The sequence below is a fragment of the Gracilinanus agilis genome, chromosome 5 (genome assembly GCF_016433145.1).
Source record: "Gracilinanus agilis isolate LMUSP501 chromosome 5, AgileGrace, whole genome shotgun sequence".
Lineage (NCBI taxonomy): Eukaryota > Metazoa > Chordata > Mammalia > Didelphimorphia > Didelphidae > Gracilinanus > Gracilinanus agilis.
This window is the reverse complement of record NC_058134.1, coordinates 229771491-229794536: the sequence shown is the minus strand read 5'-3', so window position 1 is coordinate 229794536 and position 23046 is coordinate 229771491. Positions and strand designations below refer to the sequence as shown.

Genomic DNA, 23046 nt, shown 5'->3' with positions numbered 1-23046 from the left:
GCCTCAGTCACAGCTTCAGAATCTCCAACCAACTGACTCTGTGGGGGATGAGTGACTGACTCATGGGAGATTGTGGGGCCTGGGTGTGCTGACTAGACACTGTCTCTGGCTAAGGAGGAGGAAGAGTAAACATGCACACACCAGTGATTGTGGTCAAAAGGAGGTGAGAACTTTGATATAATAGTGTTCCTCATTTCAGCACCAGGACACAGAGTTTTGAAAAGGATGTTTCTAGATTCTGGGTAAACTGAAGGGAATAAGAGTATTGAAAGTGATAGCATTGCTGGGGAGCCTGTAATGCAGAAATTAGAAGAAACAAGAGGTCAAAGACCCTCAAAGAGCTCAGAAAATGACAAAAACAAAAACCAAACCCTGAGTCATTATTCTACACACATAGGGAGAAGAGCCTGACCCTAACAAAATAGTTAACAATTTAAAAATAGGCCACTACAATTTTTAATAATTGACTATGCAAAAAAAAAAAAAAAAAAAAAAAAAAGAAAGGATACAACCATAGATAACTGCTTTAGAAATGTTTGGGATCAAAGAGAGCAACAAATGCCCTACTTACTTAAATAAAGGAAATCTGAGTCAGAAGGGTGATGGTAAAGAGGCAGTTGTTTATTCCTTTCATGAAAGAAGGCACTCCAGCTTTGTGCTCCACATGTGAATTGACTAAGTGTGGACAATTAATATATAGGTCTGTGTGGAATGAGATTTTAATGTATACTTCTCAGAATAAGAGTAATCCTAATGTTTTAAAGAGACAACATCTCCTGGCAGAACTATCCCATTCCTCCCCAAAGTGAGACAGAAACAGTCTGCATCTTTTCTATAAAAAGTGGGTTTAGAACATATGTACCTTGTAAGTTTTTACTATAAACTATTTAAACTTTTTTTTAAATTTTTTTAAACCCTTAACTTCTGTGTATTGTCTTATAGGTGGAAGAGTGGTAAGGGTGGGCAATGGGGGCCAAGTGACTTGCCCAGGGTCACACAGCTGGGAAGTGTCTGATGCCACATTTGAACCCAGGACCTCCTGTCTCTAGGCCTGGCTCTCAACCCACTGAGCTACCCAGCTGCCCCCTACTATTTAAACTTTTAAGCCTGTAGTTTGCTGAATTTAAGGAAGTGCCAGGCTAGTGGCTAGAATAATTCCCCCATTCCCTGCATTCTGAGAGGCAGTTACCAAACCTCTTTCAGCCAAGCTTGTTAGGAATCTGCACTTGGAAGACAGAATATCCTTGAAATACTAAAGCCTGCAATTTAATGCACTCCCTTCCTCCTTTCTGGTTCTCATGACCCTCTGACTGCTCTTAAGACACCTTTAAAATCCAAAAACCTTTCTCTCCTTTTGTAATGAATCCACAGACTCTGGCTGTTCAGTAAGTCATTTAAAATTCCCTTGGGAAATTTCCAACTTACCTTCTCTCTTTGGGTCAATAGAAACAAAGAACAACTCAAGTCTGTCTCCCGTTATCTGGCCAGCACCAAATGTGACGTAAAATATCCTGAGTTAAAATACATTGTAAAGAGATGTTCAGATCCTGAACTTTCAACTGTTCCTAACTTGAAGACAACTCCCAGGAAAGTATGATCAGCATGTGTCAGAATGAAATGAAACATTTAACTATGAGGGTGACATTATGTATACCCAAACCAAAGTACTGTATTGTATCCCATCCCCTATTCCCCTATAAATTAGAATTGATCTTGACTCTTCTTGGGGCATTTGTCCTGAGCACTCAGCTTGAAGGCGGCGTCCCTTTCCCTTCCTTGACCCTCTCCCTTCCAGGATGTCTTTATAATAAACCCACTTCTGTCTGCTTTCTATCTAGACCTCTATTTAAGTGACTAAAGGGCATGATTTTGCTATCAAGACCCTCCAAACTCTCACTCTAGGCAGCTCTCTAATTGCAAAACCCCTTTCCTCTTCCTCCCTTCCTTTTGTCCAGTCAGGCTTCACAGAAAAATCCAAATAGTGAGATATAAAGTAGCCAAAGAAAGAGTTACATTCCACAAATCCAGAGATAAAGATGTTACTGAATTGTAAATTGTCCTTGAATTGGGGCCTTTTGTTCCTTGTTATCAATCACCCTACCAAAAAGGCTGATAGAGGAAACAATCACCAAAAGGTTTTTTTGGGATTTAAAGCAGGTTGTCATCTGGATCTTAATTGGGCCTATTTAGACAAGCCAAATGCTTTATCTGAGAAAGACCTCCCAGAAAGAAAAAAAGATCAAGATTCCAATTCAGAAGACAGTGAAAAGAAAACATCCACCCTAGATCATTATTAATTAAAGAAATACAAATCAAAACAACTTTGAAATATCATCAGATCTTATCAGATTGGCTAAAATAATAAAAGGACAAAATGACAAATATTGGAGGGGACACTAATATATTGTTGGTAGAATGTGAACTTATCAAAATTTTAGAGAGCAATCTAAAATGATGCCCAAAGAATTATAAAACTGTGTATGCTTTAGGGGCAGCTGGGTAGCTCAGTGGAGTGAGAGTCAGGCCTAGAGACGGGAGGTCCTGGGTTCAAATCCGGCCTCAGACACTTCCCAGCTGTGTGACCCTGGGCAAGTCACTTGACTCCCATTGCCCACCCTTACCACTCTTCCACCTATGAGATAATACACCTAAAAGTACAAGAGTTTAAAAAAAAAAAAGAAAAGAAAAAAAAACTGTGTATGCTTTTATAATTTTTTTCATTTTTTTAATAGTCATTCAAAATACATTTCCGGATTGGTCATTGTAAGAACAAAGTCATACATAATAAAAAACCCAAAATGAAACCAAAAATACACTGATGTGAAAGAGGACTCCAACAATTCTTTCTCTGGAGGTAGATACCATTCCCCATCATGACTTTCAGGATTGTCCCAGATCATTGCATTGCTGAGCATAGCCAAATTTTCACAGATAATTATCATTCAATATCACTATTATTGTGTACAGTTTTCTCCACAGTTCTGCTTTTTTCGCTCTGCATCAATTCCCATAGATCTTTCCAGCTTATTCTGAAATCATCTTGCTTGTCATTTCTAATAACACAATAGTATTCTGTTACCAACATGTACCGCATTTTGTTCAGCCATTCCCCGATTGATAAACATCCCCATAATTTCCAATTGCGGTGAAAATTTATCACACCAATATAGTCTCCAAACTGAATGATATGTTTATTGAGAGTTGGCCAGTCTCACAATAAAGCCGGATTCTGATCAGGATCAAGACCAGACACCCCAAACCTCAGGAGATAACTTTTTTTTTAAAATACATAGAAATCTGATGGCATCCTGTCATAAAAGACTGACTGAATATAGAATTTTTCACATTGACAGATTACACAAGTGCTGAATAAGCCAGAAAGTATTTTAATAAATCACTATGGGTAGTCTATTATTATTACTGACCTTTCCAAAATCTTTTTAGTAAAAGGCTCGGATCTAATGATTTTTCCCCTGACAACTAGGAGTCAGCAGTTAGATGGATGACATTGGTGATGGACGTTTGCACCAGAGATATATTTGGACCAGAGAGCAGCCCTTTACCTCCTGTTTTATGATTTTGCAATAGGATGTTGTGGGCTTGGTTGAAACTTTTGGGTTTTAGACTTCAGGTCAAAATGATTGTCAGCAAGATTTGGTGCCTCCCTTAAACTGTATTTTTCTTAGGTAATGTTTGTAATTCATATGAACCAAACTATATTATCTGTGTTATAATAATAAAGGCTAATACTATTATAATTATAAAAGGGGGTAGGAGATTTCACCCTCACACACATTTTTGCCACCACAAACAAGTCCTTCCCCCCTTTTTCCAATTTCTTTAGGATACAAACCTAGTAGTGGCATTATCAGAACAAATGGTATATGCAGTGTTAAAATCCTTTGGGCATGGTTCCAAATTGTCCTACAGAATCAATTCACAATTCTACCAACAATACATTAGTATTCCAATTTTGCCACATCCCCTCCAACATTCACCACTTTCTTCTACTGCCAAATTGGCCAGTCTTTAGTTTTGGGGTAATAAATTGTTTTAATTTGCATTTCTCTAATTGAGTGATTTAGATGATTTATATGACTTTGATTTCTTCATCAGAAAATTGCTTGTTCATATGCTTTGACCATTTGTCAATTTGGGAATTTTTCATTAAAACGACGCCTAGTTTTATTTAAAAGTTCAATGGTTTCCTTACTTTGAATTTCATTAATTTTTTCTTTAATTTTTAGGATTTCCAATTTAGTCTTTAAATGAGGATTTTTAATTGTTCTTTTTCTAGTTTTCTTGGTTGCATACCCTATTCATCGATCTGCATTTGGTCTATTTTATTGATGTAAGCATTTGGATGTGGTACTTTGGCTATATTCTATAAATTGTATTATGTTGTCTCCTTATTGTAATTCTCATTAATAAAATTATTGATTTTTTTCTATAATTTGGTCTTTAACCCACCCTTTTTTTTTAATTTTAAACCCTTAACTTCTGTGTATTGATTTATAGGTGGAAGATTGGCAAGGGTAGGCAATGGGGGTAAAGTGACTTGCCCAGGGTCACACAGCTGGGAAGTGTCTGAGGCCGGATTTGAACCTAGGACCTCCTGTTTCTAGGCCTGGCTCTCAATCCACTGAGCTACCCAGCTGCCCCCATTTAACCCACCCTTTTTTAGCATTAAATTGTTTAGTCTCTAATTATTTTTTATTTACCTTTCTGTGGAGCTCTATTGATTATAATTTTTATTGCATTATGATCTGAAAAGAATGCATTTATTATTTCTGCATTTCTACACTTGGTTGTGAAGTTTTTATGCCCTAATACATAGTCATTTTTTGTAGGAGCCAGGTACTGCTGAAAAGAAGGTATATTCTCTTCTATTGACATTCAATTCTCTCCAGAGATCTATTAGTTATAACTTTGGTGCATATGTGTTTATTATTGGTATTACTTCATTGTTTATAGTACTTTTTTATCAAGATATAATTTCCTTCATTATCTCTTTTAATCAGATCTATTTTTGCTTTAGCTTTGTCTGAGATCACAATTGAAACCCTTGCTTTTTTTTACTTAGGTGATGCACAATAAGGAGCTGCTCCAGCTCCTTAGCTTTACTCTGTGTGTGCCACCCTGCCTCAAATTTTATTATTTTTGGGTTTTTTTGTCAACAATATATAGCAGAATTCTGGTTTTTAGTGCACTGTGCTGTCACATTCACATTCACAGTTATGATTACCAAATGTGTATTCCCTCCCACCTTTTCTCCTTTTGATCCTTCCCTTTTTCTTTTCAATCTGTTCTTCCTAACCAGTGTTTTGCTTTTATCAGTCTCCCTCTTCCACCTTCTTTTTAGTACCATCCCACTTCCCTTGTCTTATTCCCCTCCTACTTCTCTATAAGGTAAGATAGGATTCCAATTCTTTTCCACCACAAAAAGAGTACCTATAAATACTTTTGTACAAACAAATCCTTTCACCTTTTTTATAATACCTTCAGGATAGAGATCAAGTAGCAGCATTATCGGATCTAAGGATATGCACAGTTTTATAATCCTTTGGCTTCCAAACTGCCATCCAGAATAGTTGGATCAGTTCACAACCTCACCAATGATGCATTAATGTCCCAAATTTGCTACATTCCCTACAACATTTATTATTTTGCTTTATGGCTATATTTGCCAATCTTATAGGTTTGAGGTGGTACCTCAGCTGTATTTTATTTTGCATTTCTCTGATCAAGAGTGATTTAGAACATTTTTTCATATGATTATTAATGACTTTGATTTCATCATATGAAAATTAATTGTTCATATCCTTTGACCATTTGTTAATAAGGGAAGGCTTTTATTCCTATAAATTTTATTTATTTCTCTATAAATTTGAAAAATTAGACCTTTATTGAAGATATTTCTTATAAAATGTTTTTCACAGTTAATTTCTTTTAATCTTGGTTGAATTACTTTTATTTGTACAAAATATTTTAAAGTTAATGTAATTAAAATTGTACATTTCACATTGTACAATATTTTCTATCTCTTGTTTGGTTATAAATTATTCCCTTTTCCATAGATCTGACTGGTAAGCTATTCCATATTCTCTCAGTTTATTTATAATATCACTCCTTATGTTTAAATCAAATACCTATTTTGACCTTATCTTGATATAAGGTGTGAGATATTGATCTAAACCCAATTTTTGTCATACTTTTTTTCCAATTTTCCCAGCAGTTTTTGACAGTGAGTTCTTATTCCATAAGCTGGTACCTGTGGGTTTGTCAAATATGAGATTCCTGACATCATTTACCTCAGTCTATTCCATTGATCCACTCTTCTATTTTTTAGCTAGTACCAAATTGTTTAGATAATTGCTGCTTTGTAGTACAGTTTAAGATCTGGTACTGCTAGTTCCCCATCCTTGACTTTTTTTCATTAGTTCCCTTGATATTCTTGACCTTTTGTTCTTCCAGATGAATTTTGTTAATATTTTTCTAACTAACAAAAAAATAGGTTTTTTTGGTAGTTTGATAGGTATGACACTGAATAAATGAAATAATTTAGGTAGGATTGTCATTTTTGTTATACTAAGTTGTACTACCCATGAGCAATAAATGTTTTTCTAATTATTTAGATCTAGTTTTATTTACATGAAAAATGTTTTGTGATTATGTTCATAAAATTTTTGCATTTGTCTTGGCAAATAGATTTCTAGATATTTTACTTTATCTAGAGTGATTTTAAATGGAGTTTCTCTTTCTAACTCTTGTTGCTCATTTTTGTTGGAATATGTAGAAATTCTGATGATTTATGTGGGTTTAATTTGTACTCTGCAATTTTGCTAAAGTTGTTAATTATTTCAAGTAGGTTTTCAGTTAATTTTTCAAGATTCTCTTCAGTATACCATCATATTGTCTGCAAAGAGTGAGAGTTTAGTTTCCTTATTGCCAACTTTAATTACTTCAATTCTTTTTCTTCTCTAATTGTTAAAGCTAGCATTAGTACAATATTAATACTGGTGACAATGAGTATCCTTGCTTTACTCCTGATCTTATTGGGAAGACTTCTAACTCATCCCATACAGATGGTACTTGCTGATGGTTTTAAATAAATACTACTTATTATTTTAAGGGAAGGCCCTTTTATTCTTGTGCATTTGATATTTTTTCCAATAGGAATAGGTATTATATTATTTCAAAGGCTTTTCCTGAGTCTATTAAGATAATCATCTGATTTCTGTTAGTTTGATTATTGATATGATCAATTATGCTGATTGTTTTCCTAATATTAAACTAGCCTTGCATTCCTGGTATAAATCCCACCTGGTCATAGTGAATAATCCTTGTGATGTATTGCTGTAGTCTCTTTGCTAATGTTCATTAAAGAAATTGGTCATGAATTTTCTATCTTTGTTTTTGGTCTTCTTGGTTTAAGTATCAGCAACATAAAGAATTTTGTAGGATTCCTTTTTTGATTATTTTGCCAAGTAGTTTGTAAAGTATTGGGCTTTTTTGTTCTTTAAATTTTTGATAGAATTCACTTGTAAATCAATCTGGCCCTGTGGATTTTCTTTGGGAGGTCATTGATGACTTCTTCAATTTCTTTTTCTAAGATGGGATCATTTAAGAATATTATTTCCTCTTTTGTTAATTTAGGCAATTTATATTTCACCTAGATTTATTGTCATATAATTCGGAGAAATAGCTTGTAATAATTGCTTTAATTTCTTCCTCATTAGAGGTGAAACGTCCCTTTCCATTTTTTATTACTGGTAATTTGATTCTTTCCTTTTTTTTTTAATCGAACTATTTAATACTTTGTCTATTTTATTTTTTCCCCATTGAACTAGGTCCTAGTCTTTTTTTTCATTAGTTCAATAGTTTTTTGTTTTTGTTTTTTTGTTTTTGTTTTTGTTTTACTTCAGTTGTATTAACTTCTTTTATTTTTTAGGATTCCCATTTTAGTCTTTAATTGTGATTTATAATTTTTGTTTTTCTAGTGTTTTTTTTTAGTTGCATGCCCAATTCATTGATCTGCTTTTTCTCTATTTTATTGATATTAGCATTCAGGGATATAAATTTTCCCCTGAGCACTACTTTGGCTATATGCCATAAATTTTGATATGTTGCTTCCTCATTGTCATTCTCTTCAATGAAATCAGAGATTGTTTCTATGATTTGTTCTTTGACCTACCAGTTTTGATTATTAGTTTTGTTGAAAAGGATATTGAGCCTTATAGGTTATTGGTATTGGTATTACCAATAGTTGTCACTTGTGTGAACAGGCTCTTTAGGTTGACCTTTGAGGAAAATGGCCACTCAAATGTTGAAGGAAAACTCTTGCTTAGGCCAGTTATATAAAAACCATTTATTATAATTATTAATAACTATATATAAGGGAAAGTAAAGGAAAATAAGTATTGATAAGGGATTCCCTATTAACTAATAATTCTACATAAATTCCCAAAATCTTTCCATTGTGAGAATGCTTTGTGATTACCAAATGGCAATCCTCCTTAATCTATCCTATCTAGCTAATTATAAATTCTAACTCACTACACCTATTGCCAAAATTTATGAACTTAACAATTATACAGATCTGCTAAACTTCCTTCCCTTCAGCCAGAGATCCAACTCTATCAGTCTGAGTCAAAAGCTGTTTCTCCCAGCAGGTGCATTTTGGTGCCACCAGAGGAGTTCTGAAGAGCTGCTCAGTAACTTCCCTACTTCCTGATTAGACACCTTTCTACCTCCTTCATATTCAAAATGTTGCAAATCTTACACAAACTCTTCAAGGCTGATCAGAGAGAAAAGCCAGGAATAACCACTTCTGAGTCTCTGTCCTAGAAGTGGGTGTGGGTTTCTCAACCATGCTCTTAAGGCACCCTCCAAAATTCTCTTCCTCTGACCTTATCTAGGTTCAATGGCAAATCTTAATGCACCCCAGGAAACCTCAAATCCCTTTTATAAACTTCACAACTGACTACACTCCATTCTTAACTAAGTTAATTATACTTACATTACAATTATTATTATATTCTTCCAATTAATTTTTAATTTTCCTCTCCATGAATCTTTATTGATTATAATGTGTATTGCATTATGATCTGCAAAAGTTGCATTTATTATTTCTGCTTTGGTGCATTTGGCTGTGAAGTTTTTATGCCTTAGTATATGGTCAATTTTTTTATATGTATCATTTACTGGTGAAAATGTGGTATATATCCCAAATCAATTTTCTCCAGATAGCTATTAAATCTAACTTTTCTAAAATTTCATTCATTTCCTTTGCTTCTTATTTCTTTTTTGGTTAGATTTATTTAGTTCTCATAAGGGAAAACTTGTACAACTTTGCTATTTCCTGCTTAAGCTCCTTTAGTTTCACTTTTAAAAATCTGGAGACTATATCATTTGGTGTATATATGTTAAATAATTATATTTCTTCACAGATATCATCTTTCCATATAGGAATATAAACAATTTGACATTATTGAATATCTTAAATTTTTTCTCTTATTTAAGTTTTTATGAACTTCACTTGTTATTTTGTATTTGGACATCAAATTTTCTCTTTAAGTCTGATCTTTTCTTCAGGAATGTTTGGAAATCTATTTTATTAAATGAACAGCCTTTTCCCTGAAATATAGTCAGTTTTGATGGGTAAGTGATTCTTGGTTGTAAACCCAGTTGCTTTGCCTTTCAGAATATGTTATAATTATGGGAGGTCTCTTGTGTCTATTTGAGGTGGTAGAAATGATGTACAGAGAGGAATAAGATGACCCTTCTCCTTTATAACAGTTGCCCAGGCAGGATCCTTCAGGTCAAGAGGTATATCCCATCAGGACCCACCTGGGGTTAATTGATATATTGATTTGGGCTCTTTAGCTAGGATAACAATGATATTCTGACTGCGTTTTCTCCCTTCCCAAACAAGCTTTGAAACTGATTTAGGAAGGTACTTTAAACTTTATATATTAAACAGGAAGGATAAAGGTAAAGGACTGTGGTATAGGAGACCCTATTCTAATTGTTACTAATGAAATCTCAACTGCTGGCAGATGAAGAATCAATGTAGCTTCCCTCTGGTTCAGCCTGGCCAGGACTAAACCAGAGTAGGTAAACTGCTGGGAAATCTTTAGCTTCTTCTTCTGTAGATCTTCAGCCTTAACAGTTGAGTTATGTCCACCCTTTCCACCCTCTTCTTCATCTCCTGCCCACTTCCTGGATCCCTCCCGGGCCCTGGGAAACCTAGATATCTAGATGATGAATGAAACTCCTAATATCTAGGGGCAGTAGACACCAAGGTGGTGGTCAAATACAGGTTGAACGGTATCTCAAGTACAGGAAGAGTTTTTCAGAGAGATGTTTGCACCCTCTCACTCCAAGACCAGGATCCACTGATCTCCAGCCTCAGCATAGGTCAAAGACCCAGAATCTCTCCTCAGGATTCTCAACTGCCCCTCCTGCCTCTCGAATGTCTCCCTGGGAACATTCCATCCAACTGACTTAGTTGTCAATCAAAGGTGAACTTCAAGCTCCCAGAGATTCAATATAACAAATATCATATTCTAAGCCTTCTGGTTCAATGTGGAAGCTACCAGATCTTATGTAATCTGGACTGGGGCTTCATGATATTTGAATTGTTTCTTACTGCCTACTTGCAGTATTTTTTTCCTTGGCCTACCATCTACTGAACTTGGGTATAACATGCCTTGGAATTGTACTTTAGGGATTTATTGAAAGAGGTGATCTGTGGATTTCTTCAGTTTCTATATTACCATCATGTTCAAGGATATCAGGGCAGTTTTTTTGATAATTTCTTATAATATGAATATTTGATATAAGATATTTCTTGTAATAAACTTTTATTTTTGTCATGAACTTCAGGCAGTCGAGTAATTCTTAGATTTTCTCTTCTGGATTTATTTTTGAAGTCAGTTGTTTTTTCTATTTCGAATTCAATTCCAAGACTTAATTTCTGCCATCATTTTTGATCCTCTTTTTCCATTTGGTGCATTCTCCTTTTAATGTTGCTCTTTTTTTCATTGGATTATTTACCACTTTTTCCAGCAGGTCATTTCTGGTTTTTTAAGAAACTTTTCTTCATTGGGCCTGGCCTTGCTCTGGACTCACACACATTGGACTGCTCAGCCCATGTAGCCCTGGATTGTAATTCCAGACCTCACTGTAGGTTTTCTTGGAACTTTAAGGGGTATGCATTGACTTGGATGTTGTGTTGGTCTCAAGTTCTGAATCTAGAAAAGTAGATGTGTGGTAGAGTGATGGGACTTGCTTTTGGCTTGCTCCTTATTCCTTGATATTGTCCCTTGCTGTCTGTGTTTCCCTCTTACCCCATTGCCCCAGGTGTTCTCTGCCTACCTTTCAGGCTATTCTCTTATTGAAAGTTGCTTTACTTTGTCTCATTGTTGCTTCTTTTTAATTCCTGTACTCCTCTTGTAGCTTTACTTTAAGATTCATAGAGAGGATTCTCATGGTATTTTTGAGCTTCCCTGCTTTTATTCTACCATCATAGCACCTGAACCAGAAAGAAAAAAAACAAACAACAAAAAAAGAGAATTTCGTAAAAGGTAGATATAAGCATTTAGAGACATAAATTTTCCTCTACTGTTTTTGTTGCACCCCCAAAATTTTGGTATGTTATCTTATTATTATCATTCTTTTTAAAAAATTATTTATTGTTTCTATGACTTCTTTACCCCATTTATTCTTTTTATTAGACATTTATTAATATTCATTTTTAATCTGTTTACATACTTTATGCCCCTACTTTCCCCTTCATCCCCCGCTCTCCCCCCACCCATGGCAAACGCACATTTCTACTGGTTGTAACAAGTGTCCTTGTTCAGGATCTATTTCCCATTCATGTCCGCCTCAGTCCATGCATTCAAGCAATTGTTTATCTTATATGTTTCCTCTCCTACAGTCCTTCCTCTGAATGTGGGTAGCATCTTTACCATAAATCCCTCAGACCTGTCTTGTGTCATTGCAGTGCTGCTGGTGCAGGAGCCCATTACATTTGATTTTACCATAGTATATCAGTCTCTGTGTACAATGTTCTTCTGGCTCTGCTCCTTTTGCTCTGCATCACTTCCTGGAGGTCTCTCCAATTTGCATGGAATTCCTCCAGTTTATTATTCCTTTTAGCACAATAGTATTCCATCACCCGCATATACCACAATTTGTTCAGCCATTCCCCAATTGAAGGACATCCCCTCATTTTCCAGTTTTTTGCCACTAAAAAGCGCAGCTATAAATATTTTCGTACAAGTCTGTTTATCTATGATCTCTTTGGGGTACAAACCCAGCAATGGTATGGCTGGATCAAAGGGCAGGCAGTCTTTTATAGCCCTTTGGACATAGTTCCTAATTGCCAGCCAGAATGGCCAGATCATTTCACAACTCCACCAGCAATGCATCAATGTCCCAATTTTGCCACATCCCCTCCAACATTCATTACTCTCCCCTTCTTTCATTTTAGCCAATCTGCTAGCTGTGAGGTGATACCTCAGAGTTGTTTTGATTTGCATTTCTCTAATTATTAGAGATTTAGAACACTTTCTCATGTGCCTATTGATACTTTTGATTTCTTTACCTGAAAATTGCCTATTCATGTCTCTTGCCCATTTATCAATTGGGGAATGGCTTGATTTTTTATACAATTGCTTTGACTCCTTGTATATTTGAGTGATTAGACCCCTGTCAGAGTTTTTCGTTATAAAGATTTTTTCCCAATTTGTTGTTTCCCTTCTGATTTTGACTACATTGTTTTTGTTCGTATAAAAGCTTTTTAGCTTAATATAATCAAAACCATTAAATTTACATTTTGTAATTTTCTCTAACTCTTGCTTGGTTTTAAAGTCTTTCCTTTCCCAGAGAACTGACAAGTATACTATTCTGTGTTCACTTAACTTATTTATAGTTTCCCTCTTTATATTTAAGTCATTCACCCATTCTGAATTTATCTTGGTGTAGGGTGTGAGATGTTGATCTAAACCTAATCTCTCCCATATTCTTTTCCAAATTTCCCAGCAGTTTTTGTCAAATAGTGGATTCATGTCCCAAAAGTTGGGCTCTTTGGGTTTATCATACACTGTCTTGCTGACATCATTAACCCCAAGTCTATTCCACTGATCCTCCCTTCTATCTCTTAGCCAGTACCATATTGATTTAATGACTGTTGCTTTATAGTATAGTTTGATATCTGGTACTTCTAGGCCCCCTTCCTTGACATTTTTTTTCATTATTTCCTTTGATATTCTTGATCTTTTGTTATTCCAAATGAAATTTGTTATAGTTTTTCCTAATTCGGTAAAGAAGTTTTTTGGTAATTTGATAGGTATGGCGCTAAATAGGTAAATTAATTTGGGTAGGATGTTCATTTTTATTATGTTAGCTCATCCTACCCATGAACAGTTAATGGCTTTCCAATTGTTGAGGTCCAGTTTTATTTGTTTGGAAAGTGTTTTGTAGTTGTTTTCGTATAATTGCTGTGTTTGTTTTGGTAGATAGATTCCCAAGTATTTTATATTGTCTAGGGTGATTTTAAATGGTGTTTCTCTTTCTACCTCTTGTTGTACTAATGTGTTGGAAATGTATAGAAATGCTGATGATTTATGTGCATTTATTTTGTATCCTGCCACTTTGCTAAAGTTGTTGATTATTTCTACCAGTCTCTTAGTTGATTCTCTAGGATTTTTTAAGTATACCATCATATCATCTGCAAAGAGTGATAGCTTACTCTCCTCATTGCCTATATTGATACCTTCAATTTCTTTTTCTTCTCTAATTGCTATTGCTAGTGTTTCTAGTACTATGTTGAATAATAGAGGTGATAATGGGCATCCTTGTTTTACTCCTGATCTTATTGGGAAGGCTTCTAATTTATCCCCATTGCATATGATGTTTGTTGATGGTTTTAGGTATATACTGTTTATTATTTTTAGGAAGGATCCTTCTATTCCTATACTTTTCAATGTTTTCAATAGGAATGGATGCTGTATTTTGTCAAAGGCTTTTTCAGCATCTATTGAGATAATCATGTGATTTTTGTTTGTTAGACTGTTGATATGGTCAATTATGTGGATGGTTTTCCTAATGTTGAACCATCTTTGCATTCCTGGTATAAATCCCACCTGATCATGGTGGATGACCTTCTTAATTACTTGCTGGAGTCTCTTTGCTAATATTCTATTTAAGATTTTTGCATCTATGTTCATTAGGAAGATTGGTCTATAGTTTTCTTTCTCTGTTTTTGGTCTACCTAGCTTTGGAATCAGTACCATATTTGTGTCATAAAAGGAATTTGGTAGGACTCCTTCTTTGCTTATCATATCAAATAATTTGTATAGTATTGGGATTAGTTGCTCTTTGAATGTCTGATAGAATTCACTTGTGAATCCATCAGGTCCTGGTGATTTTTTCTTAGGGAGTTCTTTAATGGCTTGTTCAATTTCTATTTCTGATATGGGATTATTTAGGTATTCTATTTCTTCTGCTGTTAATCTAGGCAATTTATATTTTTGTAAATATTCATCCATATCTCCTAAGTTGTTATATTTGTTGCCATATAATTGGGCAAAATAGTTCTTAATGATTGCCTTAATTTCCCCTTCATTATAGGTGAGGTCTCCCTTTTCATCTCTAATACTGTCAATTTGGTTTTCTTCTTTCCTTTTTCTTATTAGATTGACTAGTACTTTGTCTATTTTATCTGTTTTTTCAAAATACCAGCTTCTAGTCTTATTTATTAATTCAATAGTTCTTTTACTTTCGATTTTATTAATTTCTCCCTTAATTTTTAGTATTTCTAATTTAGTTTTCATCTGGAGTTTTTTTTATTTGCTCACTTTCTAATTTTTTGCATTGCATGCCCAATTCATTAATCTCTGCCCTCCTTAATTTGTTAATATATGCACTCAGGGATATAAATTTCCCCCTGAGTACTACCACAGAGTTTGGTAGGATGTCTCATCATTGTCATTCTCTTCAATGAAATTGTTGATTGTTTCTATGATTTCTTCTTTGACAAATTGGTTTTGGAGAATCATATTGTTTAATTTCCAATTGGTTTTTAATTTGCCTGTCCAGGTGCCCTTACTGATTATTAGTTTTATCGCATTATGATCTGAGAAGGTTACATTTATTATATCTGCTCTTTTGCATTTGTTTGCCATGATTCTATGCCCTATAACATGGTCAATCTTTGTGAATCTGCCATGTGCAGCTGAAAAGAAGGTGTATTCCTTTTTGTCCCTATTTATTTTTCTCCACATATCAATTAAATCTAATTTTTCTAGGACTTCATTCACCTCTCTTACCTCTTTCTTATTTGTTTTTTGGTTTGATTTATCTAGACCTGAAAGAGGAATATTTAGATTTCCCACTATTATGGTTTTACTATCTATTTCCTTCTTGAGCTCTGCCAGTTTCTCCTTTATGAATTTGGATGCTATACCACTTGGTGCATATATATTGAGCAGTGTTAATTCCTCATTGTTTATACTGCCTTTAATCAGAATGTAATGACCTTCCCTGTCTTTTTTAATCATATCTATTTTTACTTTGGCTTTGTCAGAGATCATGATAGCCACTCCTGCCTTCTTTTTCTCATTTGATGCCCAAATGATTTTGCTCATACCCTTAACCTTGAACTTGTGTGTATCTACCCGCCTCATATGTGTTTCTTGTAGACAACCTATGGTAGGATTTTGGTTTCTGATCCACTCTGCTATTTGCTTCCGTTTTATGAGCGATTTCATCCCATTCACATTCAGTTACAATTATTAGTTGTGCATTCACTGACATTTTTGTATCCTCCTCTAGACCCACCCCTTCTTCTTACACTATTTTCTTTTACGCCAGTGGTTTGCTTTGAGCCAGTATCCCTTATCCCCTCCCTTGATTGACTTCCCTTTCTGCCCCCTCCCTTGTTGTTCTCCTCTTTGTTTTTTTTAAAGACCAAATGAATTCCCTCCCCCTTCTTCTCCCCTCCCTTTTTTGGCCTCCCCACTTCCCTGTTCCCTTTGGTTTATCCCTTCTGACTTTCTCAGTAGGGTTAGATAGAGTTTTTTATCTGGATGGATAATAAAGCTACTCTTCCTTCTCTGGGTTGATTATACTGAGAGTAAGGTTTGATTATGCTCTCTTCCTCTCTTTCTTATGATATTATTCAACCCCTCCCCTTCCCATGTCCTCTTTGTGTGTAATAGAATATCTTATTTTTCTTATTTACTCAGATTTTTCTTGGTGTCCCCTACTATTCCCCCCCTCTTTCCCACCCCCATGTCTTCTTAGACCATTTAGTATCCTGTCCTCTCTCTATGAATTGTTCTTCTGGTTGCTATAATAGTGAATATTATAATAGTGTATAGAGTTCACTACAGAGAATTATACATAGCATTTCTCCACATAGTAATACAGATAATTAGATCTTATTTATGCCCTTAAAGAGTCAAGCTTAAAAGACTATGAGTTTTCTTTCTTTTCCCTCTGTTTCTCATTAACCTTTTCATCTTTCTCTTGATGTTTATGGTGGGATATCAAACTTTCCATTTAGTCCGGGTCTCTTTTGTGCAAAAACTTGGAATTCTTCAATTTTGTTGAATGCCCATACTTTCCCCTGAAAGTATATAGTCAGTTTCGCTGGGTAGTTGATTCGTGGCTGTAGGCCCAGCTCTCTTGCCTTTCTGAATATTGTATTCCAAGCCTTGCGGTCTTTTAGCGTGGAGGTTGCCAGATCCTGTGTGATCCTTATTGGTGCTCCTTGGTATTTGAATTGTCTCTTTCTGGCTTCTTATAAGATTTTTTCTTTAACTTGAAAGCTCTTCAATTTCGCTATTATATTTCTGGGTGTTGACTTTTCTGGGTCCAGTGTAGAGGGTGTTCTATGGATCCTTTCAATGTCTATATTGCCCTCTTGTTGTAGAACTTCAGGGCAATTTTGCTGAATAATTTCTTTGAGTATGGAGTCCAAGTTTTTATTAATTTCTGCCTTTTCTGGAATACCAATGATTCTCAAGTTATCTCTTCTAGACCGGTTTTCTTGGTCTGTCACTCTCTCATTGAGATATTTCATGTTTCCTTCTATTTTATCAGTCTTTTGACTTTGTTTTGTTTGTTCTTGTTGTCTTGAGAGATCATTGGTTTCTAAATGTTCGATTCTAGCCTTTAAAGACTGGTTTTTAGCTTTAATGTTTTGGTTTTCGGCTTTAATGTTTTGGTTTTTGGCTATAATTTTTTGGTTTTCCTTTTAAATCTGGTCATTTTTGGTCTTCAGTTGACTTGTCTCACTTTCCAAATGCGAAATTCTGCCTTTTAAACTGTTATTTTATTGCCAGATTTCTTCCATCTTCCTCAGCATTTCATTTTTAAACTCTTCCATAGCTTGTGACCAGCTTTCATTTTTGGGGGGAGGTTTGGATTTTTGTTTTTCCTCCTCTGTTGTCTGGATTTTCTCTGTGTAGAAGTTGTCGAGTGTTCCAGAGTTTCTCTTGATAGTCTTTTTCTTCTCGACATCCTTATTGCTGGCCATTGTTGGCCCCGCCCCTTTTCTGCTTTGTCTTTGCACTCAGGGTCTGCCTGGGCCTTGCAAGCTCCGGGGGGCTTTGGGGTCTCCTTGTCCTCTGGGTCAGGCCTCCTGGTAGTTCCCGGTCTGCCCCTCTGCCCGAGGTTCCTTCAGCAGTCTTTGGGGCTGCTTCCACTGCCCCGCTGGGTCTGCACAGGGTCCTCACTGGAGGTCCAAGCCTGGGCTGGAGATTGTTATCCAAGCCTAGGGCACTGCCTTTGCCTGCGCAGATGCTCTTAGGGCCCTGCCTTCACCCCCACAGAAGGCAGTGAAAGTCCGTGGGCTGGAGATCTTTATTCGCACCTGAGGCGATGCCTTCAGTGCTTGGGAAAGGCCATGTTTTAGGGGCCTTAGTCCTGGCCTGAGGCGGTGCCTTCACCCAAGTGGATGCTGGGGTGCGAGCCCCCAGCCACCTGGGGTCCCTTGCCTTGCAGCACACAGGTACAAGTCCCGGGGCTGCCAGTGATTATCTGGTTGCCCCAGTCCTCATTTCACACTTGTGCGTTGGTGTTGTGGGAGGTGTGCAGTGTGGGGGTGGGGGAGGGGCTTCTTCCTCTCGTGGTTTAGTGAGAGCTGTTTCACCCCCCTATAGCGTGGAAATGCCCCGATTCTGCGTACCTTCAATGCTGTGTCCTGTTGTGGGGTTCCTTCGTTCCTCTGGACTCGTTTTTATTTCCCCTTGAGGAGTTCTGTATGCTTTGGTCAGGAGAGATCGAGCAGCTGCTCCTTACACTGCCGCCATCTTCTACCCCATTTATTCTTGAAGACTTAGTCTGAGATAAGTTTTCACTCTGTGTCTCCATGCTCTCTTATAATATATAATTTTTATTGTATTGTGGTCTGAAAAGGAAGTGCTTAATATTTTTCTTTTCTACATTTAACTATAATATTTTTGTGCCCTAATATATGGTCAATTTATGTAAAAGGTATCATGTACCACTGAGAAGAAGGCACATTCCTTTCTATTTCTTTTTTTAAATTCTCTCCAGATAGTTATTAACTTATATAAGATTGTTTTCACCTCTTTGACTTTATTATTTTTTAAATTATCTTTTAATTTCTGTAAGGAGAAAGTTGAAGTTCCCTCTAATTATTGTTTTAATATCTATTTCTACTTTCAACATTTACCTTTTCCTTTAAAAAATGGTTGTTAGCTCATGGGCAGGCCAAACTAATATTTAAAAAATGGCAATACTACCTAAATTAATTTACTTATTCAGTGACATGCCAATCAAACTACCAAAAACCTATTTTATAAAACTAGAAAAAATAATAGCAAAATTCATCTGGAAGAACAAAAGGTCAAGAATATCATGGGGACTAATGAAAAAAAAATGTGAAGTATGGCGGCCTAGCAGTACCAAATCTTAAGCTGTACTTTAAATCAGTAATCATCAAAACAATCTGGAACTGGCTAAGAAATTGAAGAGTGGATCAATTTAAAAGATTAGAGGTAAATGACTGTAGCAATCTAATGTTTGATAAACCCAAAGATCCCCACTTTTGGGATACTCACTATTTGACAAAAACTGCTGGGAAAATTAGGAAAAAATTTGACAAAAATTAGGTTAGATCAATATTTTACACCCTATGCCATCATGATAAGGTCAAAATGTATATATGATTAAAACATAAAAAAGTGATGTTAATAAATAAAATAAACATTGACTAGTTTGCCTTTCAAATCTATGGAGAACTGAAGAAGTTATGGCCAATCACAGGACAGAGAACATTACAAGGTATAAAATGAATACTTTTGATTATATTAAATTAAATTTTTTTGTAAAAACAAAACCAATGCAACCAAGATTAGAAGGGAAGCAATAAAATTGGGGAAAATGTCATAACAAATTTCTCAGATAAAGGTCTCATTTCTGAAAAATATGAAGAACTAAGTAAAAAAATTTTTAAGACTCCAAGTCATTCCCCAATTGACAACTGGTCAAAGCATATGAATTGGAAGTTTTCAGATAAAGAATCACAGATATAAATAAACATATGAAAAAATCTTCTAAATCCCTCTTGATTAGAAAAATGCAAATGAAAACAACTCTGAGCCTACCACCTTACACCTTTCAGATTGGCCAATATGACAATAAAGGAAAATAATAAATGTTGGAGGGAATGTGGCAAAATTGGGATCCTGCTGCCTCAAGTCAGTCTAGCCCAAGTAAAACCCAATTGGATGAGTTGAACTTCCAAGTCAACACCCAAACTGAATCAGAACTTCTGGGATGATCCCAAAATCAGTCTCCCTTCTTAATGTTCTAAGGAAATGAATGGAAAGTGTTACCCAGAACTAAGTCAGTTTTGTCCTCTCTTATCTTCTTATATTGTATTTTGCATAAAGCATCTGAACTACTATATGATCCTAGAAGTTCTAAATGATTTAAGGTATTGAATGAGGAGAAAAAAGTACCCATTTCCAGAAGAAATGAAAGGAAAGGAATTAAAATGGGAAAGCTAATCATACTGAATGGCCTTATCTGAGTTAATGAGAAGATATGTGGGTTTGTATGCTGCTTTTCAAATGTTAAATATAATCCTTATGCCATGACTACAATGAATGACCTGGAACCTGGAAGGAGACAATACATGAGTAAAGTTGTATGGAATAATATGGGGTTCTCAGGACCATTCATCATTATAAAGAATCCCAAAGCATTCTGAGATAGGGAAAGACATGCAATCACTACTGGCCTTTGGAGATGTTCTTCTCCTTTTACTAGAGGATTGTACTGGAGACAGTATAAAGAGAAATGATCAAATTCTCCTATCAAATTTTTATAGTTAAACTAACCTCTTCTCTCAAGGGCGTTGAGGTCCTTCTCAGTTTCACTTCTCTCTACGCAACACCAAGTCCTGTGATCTCTGATCAGTTTGGGGGCTTGCTACATACTTCAGAGCTATTTCAATGTTCTGGCTTCCAGAGATTTCAGGGTAGTGATTGGCTAGGAGAAAGTGTCTGCATAAGATGAACAAATCTTCTATCTTCCTAAGACACACAGATCTGTTAACTGCAGACATTAGTATGCTAAAAGAAAAAACACATCTACCTTCCATTGGGCTGAATTGGCCTTTACCCCAATTCTGACTGTTGCTGCCTTATGAAGTCATTTGCTTCTGGTTTTTGTATTCTAATGTAAAGACTGAATTCCTTCCCTGGCTTCTTGATCATGCTTTTTCTTTTGATCTGTTTTTCTTTGTAGGTCTTCTTTCACTTTCTTTGTCTCATTTTCAGGCCGGTGAATTCTGGCTTTTAAGATACTATTTTCTTGTTTCAATTCATGTCATGTGCCTCTTTTTCCAGATGACCAATTTCAATTTTTAAGTTCTTTTCCCAATTTTCTTCACCCTCTATTAATTGTTTTTTGAATTGCATTTTGAGTTCTTTAAAAGCCTGTATATACAATTTGCTGGAGTTCCTGAGTTTTTTCTTGGTATTCTTTAGTCCTCCTCTGTTCCATTTGTTCTTTGTTCATTACCTGGATAAAAGCTGTTGATTATAATTTCTTTTTTCTTTTTCTGGTTTTTTTTACTGATATTTTTCCTTGGTTGTCTATTTGCTGGATCTGTGGGTTTGGGCTATTCTGTCCTGAAGGGCCTTCTTCTCTGCTCTGCTGATTTACTAGACTAGGCTGATGAAACTGGTGTATATTAACAAACCCTGAGGCCAGATCTTTCCCAGCTGCTAGCAGAAGCTAAAGGTGAAGGTGAAGGTGTGAAGGATGAAGGTAGTTATCTTTGTCCTCTTCTCTACTCCATTCTGCCAGCAACCTCCCGGTCAGCTGCAAGGTCAAAGCCATAAGCTTCCTGTGGTAGTACCAAGGTACTCTGTTGTGGTTGCAGCCTTTTCTCTGGGATCCCAGTCAGCTGGATTTTTATCACAGGTCTCAATGCAGTAAGTGGGGTAGGAGTGTTAGAGATTGAGCTCCCCTGCCCTCTGAAGGCTTCTTATCTGCACAATTGATAGATTGAATTAAGCTGGCAAAGGTGATATGCAGAGCTGGATGTGCTCTGAGGCCAAAACCCCCAGAGGCAGAGCCCCAAGATGAAGAGTTGTAGCTAAAGGCTGTGACCAGGCTGCCCTGCTCTCTGCCCTTCTCCTCCACAGGCCAGCTGTGGACAGAGCCCTGAGCCTCAAGTAGGTGTGGTAACAAAGCACTCCCTCTGGGCTGGAGCTCTCACCCTGTGATCCCAGAAACCATCCAAGTCTCAGCACAGTAACTGGAAGAGGGTTCCTGGGACCTCCCTTATTTCTTTTCCTTAAATCTGAGAATTCAACCTTCTCTGATTACCTTTTAAGTTGAATTGAGCAGGAGGGTCCTCTGGCTCTGTCCTGTTCTTGGATTTGGTTTTTTGTCTCTCTTGAAGCACTTTGTTTTTGATTGGTATGGAAGGGTTTTCATAGAGGACTCAACTTTCCCTGTATCTAAGTTGCCTTCTTGGCTCCACCTTCCCCAATTCGGGAAAGAAGGAAATGGAAGAATAATTGGGAAGACTGATTTCTCTGTGCCCATGATCTAAGCTTTTCTGGCTTTCCCTGGGACTTTGCTTCAGCAGTACCTCTTTCCCATCTAAATACAAAAATTCTCAGTTTGCCCAAAACTTTATTTTTTCATTTTTCATTTATTTATTTTTAAAAACACTCCCATGTTTATATGATTCTTTTTCTCTCTGTCCCCTCTTCCCTACTCCCTCCTGGAGCTGACAAGCAATTCCATTAGTTATACATTTGTTATCACCTATTTCCATGTTATTCATTTCTATAATAGAGTAATTTTTTCAAACTAAGATCTTAAATCATATACCCATATAAACAAGTAATAAATCATATGTTTTTCTTCTGTGTTTCTACTTCCACCATTCTTTCTCTTGATGAGGATATCATTCTTTCTCATAAGACCCTCAGAATTGTCCTCGATCATTACATTGCTACTAGTAGCAAAACTGATTACATTTGATCATTCCACAGTGTTTCACATTCTGTGTACAATGTTTTCTTGGTTCTGCTCACTTCACTCTGTTTCAGTTTGTTTAGGTCTTTCCAGATCATATAGAAATCAAGCAGTTCATCATTCCTTATAGCACAATTGTACTCCATCAATATCATATACAAGATTTTGTTCAGCCATTTCCCAGCTGAGGGACACCCCTTCGTTTTACATTTTTTTGACACCACATACAGCTTGGCTATGAATATTTTTGTATAATTCTTTTTAATAATCTTTTTTGGGGGTACAAATATAGTATGGATGGATCAAAGGGTATGCATTTTTTTTAACATTTATTAATATTCATTTTTAACGTGGTTACATGATTCATGCTCCCCTTTCCCCTTCAACCCCCCCCCCCGCGCCCCCCCCCACCCTTGGCCGATGCGCGTTTCCACTAGTTTTGTCATGTGTCCTTGAACAAGACCAATTTCCAAATTGTTGGTAGTTGCATTGGTGTGGTAGTTT

At 36.1% G+C, this 23046-nt stretch overlaps 1 protein-coding gene across 1 annotated transcript in view; it reads right to left on the bottom strand.

Annotated features, from left to right (window-relative positions):
• Positions 1-23046, bottom strand: part of LOC123250119 (sodium-coupled monocarboxylate transporter 1-like) — a 183521-nt gene that overhangs the window by 322 nt on the left and 160153 nt on the right. The window lies entirely within an intron of this gene.